The sequence below is a fragment of the Adiantum capillus-veneris genome, chromosome 30 (assembly GCF_014529385.1).
Source record: "Adiantum capillus-veneris isolate H3 chromosome 30, ASM1452938v2, whole genome shotgun sequence".
Classification (NCBI taxonomy): Eukaryota; Viridiplantae; Streptophyta; class Polypodiopsida; order Polypodiales; family Pteridaceae; genus Adiantum; species Adiantum capillus-veneris.
The window spans coordinates 64,758,460-64,773,787 of record NC_140960.1 but is presented as its reverse complement, the minus strand read 5'-3'; positions in this window follow the sequence as shown (position 1 = coordinate 64,773,787).

Below are 15,328 nucleotides of genomic sequence, written 5' to 3'. Positions count from 1 at the left end.
AATAGGTTAACTCTTGAAATAGGTATCCAAAGGATCACCTGGTGTTGTGTAGCTCCGCTACCATGCTAAGAAATATACCAAGAAAATGCACGTTGAGCTTATTTGAAGCTTACTTGATTAATGGTTAGTGTTCAATGCTTGCTAACAAGCTAGTCTACGATTAATGTATGCTAGATGCAGATTTAAAAGGCCAAGAGATGCCTTAATGATGCTAAAAAGGATTATAATTAAAGTGAGCACAGATGGGAGACTATGATCTAAAATTGTAGTGCTTGAAGTGCTCTACCGACTGCCTTTACGGATTTCAATTAGAGCTATGGTACAAAAGTGTTTGAGGACAGATCAAATGGGTGACCAACTGGTCGGACACGTAGCCGGACACCTACTAACAGACGGAAGCGTGGAGAGCCCTGCAAAATACCAAAACTCGATACTATAGACAATGAGACACACAAATCTGCATACCTTGCAACCATCCTTGCACATAATCAAGCTACACACGATCAGAGAGAGACAGAGAGGGAGATAGAGCAAGAGAGCACGTGCAGGCGCACCTCTTAGAGCGGAGTGCTACGCTGGCACGACGAGAGAGAAGAGGGAAGAGGAGAGAAGAACAACGCAAGCACTGGGTGCAATCTTCCCCCGTGCAAGAGTGACCATTTCCCTCTTGCACGTATTTGTAATATAGATTTCTTGAATGGTCAAATGGGTTACAAACTGGTCGGCCGGTCATAAATGGCCAAAGCTCATAAAGAGCACTTGAATAATAAATTATAAAATATAATATCCTTTCGAGATCCTTTCACATAACCCTTAGCCTTTTCCACCTGTCAGTTGCATTAAACAATAAAATATCAATTCCATTACATACCTCTCCGTTGGAAAGCAATTGTCCTCAGTTGTTGCGAAGATAAAATCTGCAAACAATACTTGTCAAAAACAGTGATTAGTATGTTGTGTCAAAACATCACATAATAAAAGAAAAATTAGGAAACAAAAAAACATTAGTTTATGTATGCCGTCATCCACATACTACCTATTCTAGTGTCCCATACCACTAGAATAAGCAGTATATGTCATACTCATCATAATTGGTCACACTCATCATAATCAATTCGCATCAATCTCAATCCAATTCCATAAATACTGTCGCGACAACCCACAAAAAGTCAAGTCCGAAAATCTACCTACATCTATCCGTTTCAAATCCAAAATCTAAATATCCAAATCCAAAATCACTTTCATTATGTACCCGGGTAACAAAATCATACCAGTTGCAGTGGTGGCCAGCCACCACTACAACATGATTTTGTGATCGGTGTTGCCTAAATCGACGAATCTACACCAATAAGATGTGCTGCCTAAATCGGCGAATCTGCATTTGGTATAAGTTTAAAAATCATGAATCTGCAATTTATCAATGTGCTGCCTAAATCGGCGGATCTGCACCAAGATGAGTAACTACACACTGCCTAAATCGGTGAATCTGTGTGTTTGTGACCAATGGACAAGACAAGACATAAAAGGAAAAAGTATTTACTATGTGTGTGACACCATTTTGGAGTATAGCAAGGTACTTGCAAATTGTTGATCACTATTTAGAGCACCTTAGCTCACATGAGTAGCTGCATAGCTTATTGACAAATCATCTCAATAAAATGTTTCTTTCAATACAATCAGAAGCCATGACCTTAACAGTGTTTGAGTATTCACGTGAGAGCAGAATGCAGAGAAATTAAATATGAAAAGAGGAATGACGTATTTGATGTACATACCAGGGGGGTAGACTGTATTTGAAAATATATATACCATTATGGGCATATGGAGAGGGGTACAAGTGCTGAAACTAGCAAACTTACACCAAAGTGTAGCAAACAGATCCAAAATATGTTAGTGTGGGATTAATTATTAGTCATGAACTTACAATGACATCTACAAAAGGGAGTAGTAAACAATTGGGAGAAATGCGAGACAACTAAATGGGAAAAAAATAAATTGTTTTGTTTTTGCAGTTCTAATTAGATAGCATAGATCCACTAGTTCCACTAACCGTAAAAACACAAGAACGAAGTGCAAGTTGTTGCATATGGCCAAAGTAAAAGATATGAGTATGACATGTTCATGACATGAATCGAACAACTCGATAGAAAAAAAATAAAATATAAATTATGTTGACTTCTTATCAAGGTTTACCATGATTAGCCTTTGATTTTTTTGAGATAGTGGCGACATTATTCTGCTTAGATTGTGTAAGAAGATGATGTATTTGTCATGAAATTTGTTGTAGCATTCATAGAATTTGTATATTTTTTTAAAAAATTGATTTTTTTAAATAAAAAAATCATTGCGAGATAGGACTGCATGGATGAGGTTGAGAAAAGTGTCTTTGCTAATCAGCCAAGCTACACGAGTTTCAAAATAAAAATAAAAATTTCATATATAGGTGAGCAATGACAAAATGAAAGTATAACCATTAGTTTGAGGGAAAAAAAATGTTGATTCTTATTATGGTCATGCAAAAATAGTATGATCTAAAAATGTATACCTAGCTAGTAAGAGAGTAAAAATAAAGAATACGATGCACTTTTATACCAATAGTTTTGACTCTGCACCTATAGAAAGATTCCTTGTTAATGTTATTAATGTGTGATATTTATAATTACTTATTGTAGGGCTACAATAACTACGGCAGTATTTTCACTAATACTGTGAGCAAACTAGCTAAACTATAAGAGGTCAATGTGCTATAACACAATTAATATTTTCATGTGAATAAAACAAAATTGATCACACTGATAGTTCGTGTTGATTATGTTGATAGAGAAACATAAGTGAGTACAAGTTATTATATGAAGTACCTTATGAGAAAAGCTAGTCTTCACACAATGGAGAACACATAGGATAGTATAGTGTGTGACTCAGGGCATGACCTCTAAGGATGGTAGGTTACAGAAGAGTTTGCCATTTGCGTCGCTCAGACAAGCTTTGACCCCTAGCATGAGGAACCTTATAGACCCGTACATCTTGCTGAATTTGGCCATGGTCTTGTGGAGCAACTTGATTCGCATTAGCTCACCTCTCCGTACTAGCTATCACACCATCGCAATGAGTAGCCTGTCGCTACCATTAGCGGCCCACATCCACCGGCCGGTAGCGCTTCTTCTTCCATGAGAACGTTGTCAACCTATGCGAGTGTTTCTTGTGTTAGTTGTGAAACCCTAAACCTGTGATCAAAATCCTTGGCACCTTTGTGGGCATCATAAGTAAAGTCCACAAACTTGCAATTAGTAGCATGGAACGCCTGCTCAAACCTTCTTTGGATATTTTGAGATTCCACACCATTGAAAGCCACACAATTTAAAGCCAAGCAGATTTGATCAAGTGGCCTGTAATTCTTTGGATGACAGAACAAGCCGCATCCTCAAGGCGGGCTGCAGATATTAGTGTTGATGTTGGCACTGAACAACGCGTATACTCGCAAGTATCTACAGCGACAAAGGTGGTTGTGGCGGGCTCAGGCCTTAGGAAGAGGCCAAAAGATAAAAACATGGCATGACTATGGCAAGGTGGTCTACCCAACTGTTGACGTGCAGATGCAGCGCCACTAAGAGGAGAGTGGGTTTTCTGGGTGGTGTGAGTTGGTGCAGGTAGTCGAGAGTGTTGTGCTTGACAGCGGGTAGCTCTTTTAGGTGAGAAAGTGATTGGTGGGTGTCAAGTGAGTGTTCCGCAGTCTACGGGTGAGAGAAAACAAATTGACGGCTGGGGAATGACGCCAGTTTGGGTTGTTGCATGGCGGTTGGTGTCCTCTGAGAATGAGGACGTCCGAAGTAGAGTCGTCTAGTTACAGTTGGTAGATCTCATGTATTCCAAGTGGTTGGGCTGCAGTTCGATAAGAGAGGGAGAGAAAAAGAGAAATCGCGCAGCTGGAAACTTCAAGAGGACTGCATGGTGGCTAGAGTGAGTGGAAGGATTACGGTAGTAGCCAATGCATGCGTGCATGCTGGGAAAGGGGGTGGGCGAGCAACCGGAGTGTGAAGCCGATTTTGCGCCAATCCCCGCTCTTCCTTTAAGCGCCGGAGTGGAGGTTCATGTTGTTCCTGCATGCATGGCTTGAGAACGAGGACAGAGAAAGAGGTGAACTGCGACAGGGGAGGAAGAAGGTGGGTTGGTAGATAGGCAGGGAGAGATAGACTATGTATGTGTGTTCATCATTGAGAGAGGGTTAGAGGACTCAGGTCGACTCAGAGAAATATGTGAGAGAGAGTGGTAGTGGGAGTGTAGAGAGACGACTGCTTCTGTGGTTGTGTGGGTTGGCAAACCATATCAGCTAAAGTCACTTGTTAAGTGAGATCAAAATGGGAGAGTGAGAGGTGATCGTGCAGCCTTTGGTCGTAGGAGGCCGGGGAGAGAGAGAGAGAGAGAGAGAGAGAGAGAGAGAGAGAGAGAGAGAGAGAGAGAGAGAGAGAGAGAGAGAGAGAGAGAGAGAGAGAGAGAGAGAGAGAGAGAGAGAGAGAGAGAGAGAGAGAGAGAGAGAGAGAGAGAGAGAGAGAGAGAGGTTGTTGTAGAGGCTTGGACAGCGGTCAGGGAGAGAGCGTGACAGAAGAGGGTACCTAAGGGTAGGTAGTGTTGCATGTATGAGCCAGAGGTGGAGAGTCAAGTAGCTAAGGGTGGGTAGAGTGACAGCTGGTGCGTAGGACCGTGAGGCTAGGAGACAGCTTTTGGTGTCCTTTGCAGTATGGTGGGTTGAACGAGCAGCCATGCACCGCACTCACTCGAAGCCGTCAAAATTGGTAGATTTGTTGGGATCTGATGTTGTTGTGAGCTGTAAGTAGAGAAAACAAGGCAGGGGAGGCGAATGGGTTGTGCGATAAAAAGAAAGGTGGGCGCTGCCAGTTGCGGAAAAGCATTTGGCTAAGGCACCCCTTCACAACTGTTATCAGTCATTAGACATGGTCAAATCACTAGACGTTGTGAGCGGGATGAAAACACACACAGCGCCTCTATAACGACCCGACACACACTCTTGGGAAGATACACACACACACTATGGGGCACCACTCAGCTTACACAACACACCTGGCCGAGACAGGGAACACACCTCTGGAGTGAGAGGAGAGAGACTATCCACTTGCCCACTCCACACAGACACACACACACACACACCCAAAAAACTCAGCTCAAAAGAGGATAATTTTTGATGTTTAGATACAATTGAGCTTGGGCCAACACCAACGGGGCAAATAGCTCACACAATATAGGTAAAATAAGCCAGATACAATCACAAACTAGAGCAGAAACTTCGCTCATAGGAGAAACTTACACAGAAAAATAGCAGGAAAAGAGTGAGGAATTTGGCAAAATGGACAGCGCCATCGCGTCCGGAACGGCCCAAAATCCCAGTCTACAATGTCAAAGTGCTCAAATCCGACCTCGGATGAGCAGTTTACAGCCAAAACAGGCTCCAAAAACACCAAAAACACACCTGCGGCTGTTCCTCCTCTCTTCTCCACGTTTTTTTCTGGTCTTCTCTCTGTTTTTTCAGTTCCCACACTTAGCTTTATTAGTTGGTCACCCTTGGACTTTTAGATGACCTCAAACGGACCCCGAACAAGTCAAAAACTGACCTCGCAGTGCATAGTTGTCACCTTTTTGCATCATTCGCACACTTGGCACTAAGCTTTTTTCCAATAATGCATCTCGCCACCACGTGAAGTGGCCCCAAAAAAAGGTCCTCATGATGAAATTTCTGCATAATTCTCACAAGCAAACACCCACGTTGTGTCCGTACTTCTCCGCGTGCAAATATTGACCTCGTTCGCCCTCCTGACGCCACTAGATGCCATCTGACGCACCAGCTTACCTCATGCCGTCGGCCCGCAGATAGCTTCCTCAAGAAGTTTTATGCGCTACCAAATCCTCATTATTGTAGAAAAAACACACTGGTACTGGTAATAGTGAAAATCGATGCACTATGTACATACTGTCCTACCTGTACACATGTGGGCCCCACGTAACCACCTGGCTCTGGAAAATGTGAAATCCTTTATTCGATGCACCATGCATGGATATGTACATATGCACAATTTGTTGCTCCAAAAAACTCCTGACATAATTTGCCCACCCCCTAGCCTGCTAGAGCATTCATGCTCAGCAGCAGCACTAGTAGATGCTCATTCCACCTGGATCAAAAGGCCAAAGGCATATCGCCTGATTCACAAGAAGCATCATAACACCACACATATATTTTTCACCAATCAACCAAAATGCACCATAGGCATATCCAACTAACACATCCGCCCTGTTTGGAGTTCCAAACGCATAAAATATTGCATGCCACATTCAACCCAACCGATAGAGACAACTCAAGTGACTCATCACCTGGCATCTTAGCTTCACCAGCCATAGCAACAACCTGCAAATCATGCACCCAAGTAGCTAAAATCATTGTGTGAAGGTAAATTTGTTGATATCCAAAGCACAAAAGTATCCCCGCAGCACACATATCCCTAGCATAGGCATCCACATAGCTGAGATTGGACTCATATATGCCAAACCCCTTCTCATCATCATAAGCATACTCATCATCACACATAACTTTATCCACATCATAATCATGGCTAGCACCACTATCCATAGCTTCTAGCATGGGTTCATCAGTCTCCAAGAATACAGATCCCTGCTCTAAACCACAATCATGCTCACAAATCGGTTCAATCACTGTACATACATCAAAATATGGCTTCAAAACAGGCTCCACATCCAACAAATCCACAAAATGGCTCTCAACCTTGCCCTCTTCCCTGATTTCCAAGGAACTAGTATCCAAAGATACGGGCTCATCATCAATAACCTCGACCTCACACTCACACCCAGAATCACAAGGTACACAAGTAGCCAATGCATCCTCTTCAAGACTTTTCAATCCTGTATCCAAAGCATTACTCACCTCCTCTTTAGGCTCTTCCATAAACCTGTCAACCTGCAAGACCTCTTTACGCTTCACAATAGACCTTGGGAAGAAACAAGAAACATCATAGGATAGGCTACTTTTCACCTGCTTAGGCTTAACTTCATCTTCCATGTCAAATCCATCTTGCACATGCATACCTGTACTGATACCATGTTCCTCAAGACGCTTAAACTTCCATTCCTTGTGCTTTACAATGCATACCGCATCTTCAAAAGACTCGGGCCTCTTCAACTCAACCTCGAACCGCAACCAAGGTGACAAACCATCAACAAAAGAACTTTTCTTCAATGAATAAGGGGGGGTCTCATCCTTAAGAGCAACACACCAACGAGTCCATAAATCTGTAAAACCTTGTACATAGGCATCAACACCTTGACAAGAACCTTGCTTAAGAGCATTGAGCTCATTCCATACTGCATTTGCATCTTCCACAACCTGGAAATGCTCTAAAAAAGCTTCTATAAACTTGTCAAGACTCAAACCATAAGAAGAAGCCACTGCTTCTTTAGCTTCCAAATCCATGAACCAAACACGGGCCTCATCTTTCAAAAGCAATCCAAATAGCCTCAAAATCTTCTCCTCATCACACATATTGTTGCTTATGCATGCCACCTCGACTTGCTCCAGAAAGTCTTCCGCATCTTCACCACTTCTTCCATGAAATTCCGGATAAGAGAAAGCCATGGCTACCCAAGTTTCAATGCTTTGAGAACCTCTTTGAACACACGTGCAAGAACCCAAAACTTTTCACTACTCAATCCCCAGAAAATTCAATGGAGCTCAACTTTAGATAAGGACAAACACATGCACATCAAATGAGTTTTCATAGTTGATCATCGGAATTACAACAGGCAAAGGACATTCCAGGATCTCTCTCAATCTTCTTGGCCCAAACATAAAGACTATGCGCTGCTGGAAAAAGATCTTCCTGGACACATGAACATTAATCTGAATTCTTTGAGTGAAATGAAAAGGAGTGAACTGAGGGCCATTTTGATCATCCATTAAAGCCAACCATGAAGCTCCCAAGAAGGCACACCTGACTCAACCTCTGATTTTGCCAAAATTTCAGCAGCATAACAGCATAAATGGCTCAAAAGACCAAAAAACCAGCCATCACAACTCGGAAAAATTTTGGCAGAGTTTCCCCAGAAGTAGAGCAGTGAGAACCCAAAATATAGACCGTATATGTATGCATAAACTGCCAACAGTAAAACCCGAGCATCAAGTAGGACTCATTAGTACATAGCCTATGGCGAGGTCACAAAAAGGGTGCTCCAGCTACCTGTATCACCGAAAGGATCTCCACATTTGAGAATCCCCCAGCTCAATAAAAACCTCACGCTATCGACCCTCACACGAAGGCTAATGCAAATTGCGTATAGTCAAGTCTCAGAAATGACTATCTTCCAGACCAAGTTTCAGAAATGGTCGGGGCTGCCAAATAAAACCATATATGGCTCCACAAAGGCGTACCATGGCAGTTTCCACAAGTAACGTACAATCCAATAAAAAATGCGCTCAAACAGGCGCCAAGTGATGCATACCCACAACAACTGCAAGTGACACCAATGCTAGTATATCACTGTACTTCAGCTACCTGTACCTGTGTGAATCACCTGTACCTGTACCTGTCCGTGTAACCTGTAACCTGTAACCTGTAATCTGCAACCTGTAATCCCAAATCTCGAAGCTTGAAGCTCGAAGCAGAAGGTACTCGAAGAAGATCCTTAGTGGGGGCACCAAAAGAATGTGAGCGGGATGAAAACACACACAGCGCCTCTATAACAACCCGACACACACTCTTGCGAAGATACACACACACACTATGGGGCACCACTCGGCTTACACAACACACCTGGCCGAGACAGGGAACACACCTCTGGAGTGAGAGGAGAGAGACTATCCACTTGCCCACTCCACACAGACACACACACACACACACCCAAAAAACTCAGCTCAAAAGAGGAGAATTTTTTATGTTTAGATACAATTGAGCTTGGGCCAACACCAACGGGGCAAATAGCTCACACAATATAGGTAAAATAAGCCAGATACAATCACAAACTAGAGCAGAAACTTCGCTCATAGGAGAAACTTACACAAAAAAATAGCAAGAAAAGAGTGAGGAATTTGGCAAAATGGACAGCGCCATCGCGTCAGGAACGGCCCAAAACCCTAGTCTACAATGTCAAAGTGCTCAAATCCGACCTCGGATGAGCAGTTTACGGCCAAAACAGGCTCCAAAAACACCAAAAACACACCTGCGGCTGTTCCTCCTCTCTTCTCCACGTTTTTTTCTGGTCTTCTCTCTGTTTTTTCAGTTCCCACACTTAGCTTTATTAGTTGGGCACCCTTGGACTTTTAGATGACCTCAAACGGACCCCGAACAGGCCAAAAACTGACCTCGCAGTGCATAGTTGTCACCTTTTTGCATCATTCGCACACTTGGCACTCAGCTTTTTTCCAATAATGCATCTCGCCACCACATGAAGTGGCCCCAAAAAAAGGTCCTCATGATGAAATTTCTGCATAATTCTCACAAGCAAACACCCACGTTGTGTCCGTACTTCTCCGCGTGCAAATATTGACCTCGTTCGCCCTCCTGACGCCACTAGATGCCATCTGACGCACTAGCTTACCTCATGCCGTCGGCCCGCTGATAGCTTCCTCAAGAAGTTTTATGCGCTACCAAATCCTCATTATTGTAGAAAAAACACACTGGTACTGGTAATAGTGAAAATCGATGCACTATGTACATGCTGTCCTACCTGTACACATGTGGGCCCCACGTAACCACCTGGCTCTGGAAAATGTGAAATCCTTTATTCGATGCACCATGCATGGATATGTACATATGCACAATTCGTTGCTCCAAAAAACTCCTGACAACGTGATCAGGCAGCAAGTGGTGCTGGCTATGCAAGCCCTCATAGCTTTGAATGTAGAATTGCTAGTGTCGTGTCTCTAATGAATTGACGTCTTTCTTGATCCCCCAAGATGTCGCTGCCTCTTGTACAAGCTAGGCGCTATTGCACAAGCTTCATCGACACTATTCTCTTTTCTTTCTTCCACTTCACAAAAAAATTTGGCAAGAAAATTGTATATGCCTTCTTCTTCTTCTTTTTGTATGATGGGTTTCTGTGAAGCAATGTCTGCTTTGATATAATCAATTTCTACTTCTTATATTATACACACCCTTTGTCATGTTTAATCTCGTGTGCATCATTATCAAGCTATACCAATATTTTACCCATTGCTAATTGCGTTATTAGCAACATTTAGGCTTTTTAAAATATCATGCTTTCTATATCCTATTCAAATCTTTTTTGCTAATTACAAATTAATAAAGGATTAACTTCAAATATCCAAATATTTGCAAGAAACAATAAATATTAAAGAGGAATAAAACGATAAATTTTGATAAATTCGAAGAAAACAAGAATTATGTGAGAGCACTTACCTTTGGTGCATAGTCATGCATATTCTTGCTCATATGCCAATTGAAGAAAATTTGGATCTCTTTGACTGATTGTTACCAAGAGCATAGCCTTGCGCTCTGATACCACTGCTATAGACGGGAGCGTGGAGAGCCCTGCAAAATACCAAAACTCGATACTATAGACGATGAGACACACAAATCTGCATACCTGGAAACCATCCTTGCACATAATCAAGCTACACATGAGCAGAGAGAGACAGGGAGGGAGATAGAGCGAGAGAGCACGTGCAGGCGCACCTCCTAGAGCAGAGTGCTACATCGGCACGGCGAGAGAGAAGAGGGAAGAGGAGAGAAGAACAACGCAAGCACCTGGTGCAATCTCCCCCCGTGCAAGAGTGACCATTTCCCTCTTGCACGTATTTGTTATATAGATTTCTTGAATGGTCAAATGGGTTACAAACTGTCCGGCCGGTCATAAATGGCCAAAGCTCATAAAGAGCACTTGAATAATAAATTATAAAATATAATATCCTTTCGAGATCCTTTCACATAACCCTTAGCCTTTTCCACCTGTCAGCTACATTAAACAATAAAATATCAATTCCATTACAACACCACATCTGTACTCTATTAGTTTTCCAAACTAGTGTAGTAATATTCTGTGTAATCTTGATTCCAAAGTAGTGGATCAATTCCATGAGTTGTAATTCTATCATGACTATTGTAAAGGTCCATGTGAAGCGGGCACTAGCCATTTAGAATTCCCTAGGTATAAAGGCCAATAACTTTAATGTGAAAAAAGGATTATCTTTAGAAGAAGAAGAGAGCTCTGTTGTACGTACGCTCAAGCTACGAGCTGCTCCAACTTGTAATCATCGCAGCTAATGATTGGGTAATCAATGTTCAATTCTGAAATTTGCATTGTGTTCCTCTCTCTTTGCTCTTTAATTCAAATGTAAGCATTGTCAATTTTGTTGTGGTTTGCGACTACACGTTAGTGAGTCTAATCATCAAATTTGAGTCCCTAAATCACTGTTTCTAGTTGTTTTGACCATAGGAGAGTGTTCTTAGACCATAGAGCGACACTTCTGGATTGATTTGTTGCATTTTTCCTAGACCTCCTCCTAAAGTTTCGTTGCATTTTGAGTCCGTTAGAGTGCCAATGGCGCGATGACCTAGAGTTGTGAGAAAGAACATAGGCAAATTTTCTTGATCATTGGTGTTGGTTTGCTTGTTGAGTTGGTGTGTTTGATTGTTAAGGTTCACTTCTTGAGATTGACGATCTCAAAAAGTCTCCATGCCCCATCCGAATCACTTCCTTGAGTATTGACATTATGTTAGTATCAAAAAGCTATGTTGTAGACGTTCGTCGCGGCAACCCGCTAACAAAAAGTTAGGGTAGTTTGAAATTTAAGTCAATTGTAGATCCATAGCGGATTGGTCAATTGCAAGTGAGAGGACATAAATGAAGAGAATGCATGGGCCCAAAGTGCTCACCGTGTGGAGCACGTCGGTCTTTTTAGGTCAGTGATCAAAGTTATGGTTACTAAGATTTCACCAGATTCAATTTCACTGAGGGCAAGTACTTTACCTGTTTGGTCAACTCGATTGGAGTGCCATTTAGGAATTTTATAGCCTAGTAGGGTTTTTATGCATTCTATGCAGCTTGAGAAGTATATAGGAATTTATGGCTCGTCAGACGAAGTTCGGGCTGATGAGATAATACGTCTTGAGGCCGGTGTCAGTTGTTACTGGCACTTCTGAGTTGGATGAATTTTTGGCATTATTCAAGATACTCATATGAGTGATGAAATTCGAGACAATATTTTCATTTAAGGGTTGTCGGATGTTGATAAGGTTGTGGCAAATTAACAATGATAATGTTAGTCAAGGACTATTGAAGATGAAATTTGTACGAGGCAATGCTTTGGTCAATATGCATGTTAATACGATGCCTTTACAAAGTCACATTAAGTTATTAACAAGCTAAATTTTGTTCTAAATTCCGTGCTTAGCCATGCTTTGATAGTCATGCATGTCAAATGTGGTGCCCTTACAAGGGCTATGGTAGCCCAACATAATCTATGGCCGCCCAATACAATTAAAGGCCGCCCACCAACCCAAAGCGAAAGGGATGGCCACCCATCCAATAAGGGCCCAAGGGGTTTTTAAGTGTGAATAAAGGAAGAACTCAATGGATAAAGGTAGCAAGCAGGAAGGCACAATGCATGGAAAGAGAAAATCGAACGTGCAGGAAGACGGGGCCTCCGATGACAACATGCTTGAAGGGAAAAGTGCTCAGCTCAGTAGGGCGATCTGATTTGGTGGCACTCCTGTTATTTTTTGTACAACCCACCATGGACTTTCCATGTCATTACCTCAATTCCCACACCACATTAGTCACGACACCGCGACATATGGGCAGGGAAAAAATAGGGTCATAAAACTAAGTAAGAAGAGTTTGTTTTGGGGTGTAGCGAGCAAGAAGTTGAGAACGTAAGGGGTTGTTTAGGGCAGAAAGAGGGAGAAGATCCGGGAGCTCAGAGGGAAGAAAAGAAGAAAGGCTCTTCCTCTCTCTCGTGCTTGAGAAGCAAAGCAAGAAAAGGGAGGATAATACTCTCTCCCTCTATCTCTCACTTGGACTCGGCAAAGGGGGGTCGCTCTCTCTCTCTCTCCCTCCCTCTTGGCTTTCATGCAACAAAGGGTAAGAAAAAGGTACTCAAAGACAAAGGTCTTTCTCTCTCACTGTCAACCTTGAGGAAGTGGAAGGCAAGTAGCAGGATCAAAAGAAGGAAGCAAGGAGTCAGCGAGGAAGCTAAGAGGCGTCTCTCTATCTCTCTAAAATCTTAAGCAAAAGGAATCCGACTCTCTCTTAGCCCATAAGGAGCAAGTAAACCAACTCTATCAAGCTTGGTAAGAAAAAACATAAAGGGCACACAAAGCCTGAAGGTAATTAAAGTAAAAGTTTGCAGCTTATTGTTGTGGTAATTGAGGCAGTAGGAAAAAGAGATCTGAATTTTCCCAGGTTTCCTAAATCCAAACTTTTAGGGTACCCCAAGACTAGTTTTCAAATAACCAAAAGAGTCACAAATTCTTGACTTTTGAGAGACTTGACTAGGGGCAAAAAGGGATAAGTTGCACTAAGCCAAAGTGGACTTGTAAGAGACTACCTTGTGAGTTTTGAGTGAGCCTGAAACATGACAAAGAATCCACTTTGAGGGTTCTCTACTCCACGCAGAGACATGACAAACACAACAAACGATGCTGCAATGCCAACAATAGGGGGATTGGGAGAATACCAAGAGGAGAAGCATTTTCTAATCAACAAACCAAAAGTGAGATTCATTAGAGCCAATGAAGCCATGCAAGTTCTAATGGATTATGCTCAGGATGGCTTATACAGATTCAGAAATGGGGAGCCATACATCTTCTACAGGTGTGTAGAACCCAATGCTGGAGAGTTGGCATTCCATAAGAACCTCTATGCATTTACGTATACAGATGCCAACGAAGTGCAAGTTTTGATGGTAGATAAGTAGGATGTGAGTACAAACTTGTCAATCCAATTGACCTAGAAAGATAGGCATACAAGGGTACTCCGATTCCTACTTACTTTTAGCCAAAAATGATGCTAGAGTACACCTCAAAGAGGATTCCACCGGGATTCTTTCCAAGACAAGAGGAGAGAGCGAGAGACATGTTTCCAAGAGACCACAGATTGGTTAGATTAGTGATTGAACCACAACGATTAAGACCATATCAAGTGGCTCAATGTGTCAAGAAAAAGTATAATGGGTGAGCGGATCCATATGCTCATGTCTCACTCTTCAAACAAGTGTTGACCATACTCAGTATGAGGGATTTGGGTTGACATTGGAAGGAGAAACCTTGACTTGGTTCCAACCACTAAACAGAGATGAATTCTCAAACATAGCACAACTCCTGCAAGAGTTTGTAGATGAGTTCTCAAAAAGGGGGATCAAACACAACAAAGTGTCCCAAATCTATGCTTTCAAACAAAAAGCAAACGAAAGAGTGAAGGAAGCTTTGCTTCGCTTCAAACAATACATAGAGAGATGTCCTGTGAGAGAGCTACCGCAAAACGAGAGATTATCAGTTCTCTTCGTAGAGGGCTTGAGGAATGAAACTCTCAAAAAGGACCTACATTTGAAGGGATGCACGACATTTGAGCAAGTCACTAGAGAATCTCTTTATCTAGTTGACAATTGCAGGGCCTACGGAGAGGTGAGTGAAGATATAGACAACAGGACTAGTGATGCCTCATCTCTGAAGAGCGAATCAACAACAAACTGGTGTTCAAAGTGTAAATCCAAGGATCATGTTTCCAATGAATGTGCACAATGTACTTACTGCAAAGCTTACGGCCATCTATGGAACAACTATGGCATTCACATTCATCATTTTGAGAAGGGGAAAGATCTGTCTGTGGTGGCAGTTACTAATGCTGAGCCAGTAACAGTGGAGACTATTAGTGTACCCCTAGAAGAGAAATCGTGTATTAGCGATGCTGGTACGAGGCACAACAGATACCAAGGGGGAACTCGCCGAGGCCGGGGTCGTGGTAATTTCCAGAGTCAAAGTTTGAATTGCTATACTTGTGGTAAATATGGGCATTTCGTGGCTCAGAGTCTAGAAACACCTGTTATTGCGGCTAGGCGAAGGCCCCAGAACCAGTTCCTGTATGAGCAGTTACATGTAGCAAAGGGGTAGTTATTGAGGAAATCCTAGTTAACCCAACAAAACCAGTCAATCCTGAAAGCAGAAAATGGGCTCGGCAGAGAGAGGCTAGGAAAGCCAAGGGTAAAGAAAATGTGGTTGATGAATGGCAGGAGCAGAGATAATTGGTGGCGAAAACCACATAAGATTTATCCAAGAAGCTGTCAGAGCAACCAGAG